Genomic DNA, 1,416 nt, shown 5'->3' with positions numbered 1-1,416 from the left:
AGAATGTCTCTTAATTTTAGTCAGATTTATTTCCCATCCTTTGGCATGCAAATGTCTCACCAATAAGTCCAGTGTGTTTGCTACTTCCTGCTCACTGGATACAATCAGCATAGTGTCATAAAGTAATGAACCAGTGTGATATCTTGTGGAAGCAAAAAGCAATCAAGTTCTCTCCAAATAAGATTATGACACAAAGTCAGAGAGTTGATAACCCCTGAGGTAAGAGAGTAAAGGTATATTGCTGGCCTTGCTAGTTGAAGGTAAATTGCTTCTAGTGGGCTTTGTGGACAGGAATGGAGAAAAAGGCATTTGCCAATCAATGGCTGCATACCAGGTACCAGGAGATGTGTTAATATGCTCAAAAAACGAAGCCACTTGCTGCATCTGGTACAGCAGCTGTAATTGGAGTCACTACTTGGTTAAGCTTACGATAATCCACTGTCATTCTCTTAGATTCATGTGTCTTCTGCACAGGTGTTCTGTGCAGGAAACGCACGAGGGGAGAAAATCACACACACAGTATCTTTAAGAGTAAACAAGCTGTATCTCACGTAAACAGCAATGCAGATATAATACGCAAATAATATAATAAGCAAATGATATAATAAGCAAAATAATATAGGCAAATTAATATAATAAGCAAATTGCAATGGTCAGGAGAGAAGGGAAAAGACGTGTATATATATATATATATGGGAAGCAACAGCCTGGGCTCCAGAGTCGGACACTGCACTCACCAGACTATGGAGGATTCACCACCAGGCTGGGAAGCAACAACCTGGGCTCCAGAGTCAGACACTTGCCCATGCACAGACGAGGTCTCGTGAAACTTCGGTGTAGTCTAGGACCATAGCTCTTTCTGTAACGAGTTGTTTGGTACGAGGCCCAGTCGCAAGGGCCCTTCGTGACGGGGCTGAAGGAACACAAAAAGGTTAACTTTATTTTTGCTATTGTCTGCTGTTTTTTTTTTTTTTTTTTTTTTTTAAATTTATTTATTATTATTATACTGTAAGTTGTAGGGTACATGTGCATAACGTGCAGGTTTGTTACATATGTATACTTGTGCCTTGTTGGTGTGCTGCACCCATCAACTCATCATTTACATCAGGTATAACTCCCAATGCAATCCCTCCCCCCCGCCCCCCTCCCCATGATAGGCCCCGGTGTGTGATGTTCCCCTTCCCGAGTCCAAGTGATCTCATTGTTCAGTTCCCACCTATGAGTGAGAACATGCGGTGTTTGGTTTTCTGTTCTTGTGATAGTTTGCTAAGAATGATGGATTCCAGCTGCATCCATGTCCCTACAAAGGACACAAACTCATCCTTTTTTATGGCTGCATAGTATTCCATGGTGTATATATGCCACATTTTCTTAATCCAATCTGTCACTGATGGACATTTGGGTTGATTCCAAGTC

This window comes from Theropithecus gelada, chromosome X (assembly GCF_003255815.1).
Source record: "Theropithecus gelada isolate Dixy chromosome X, Tgel_1.0, whole genome shotgun sequence".
NCBI lineage: Eukaryota > Metazoa > Chordata > Mammalia > Primates > Cercopithecidae > Theropithecus > Theropithecus gelada.
This window is presented reverse-complemented; position numbering follows the sequence as displayed.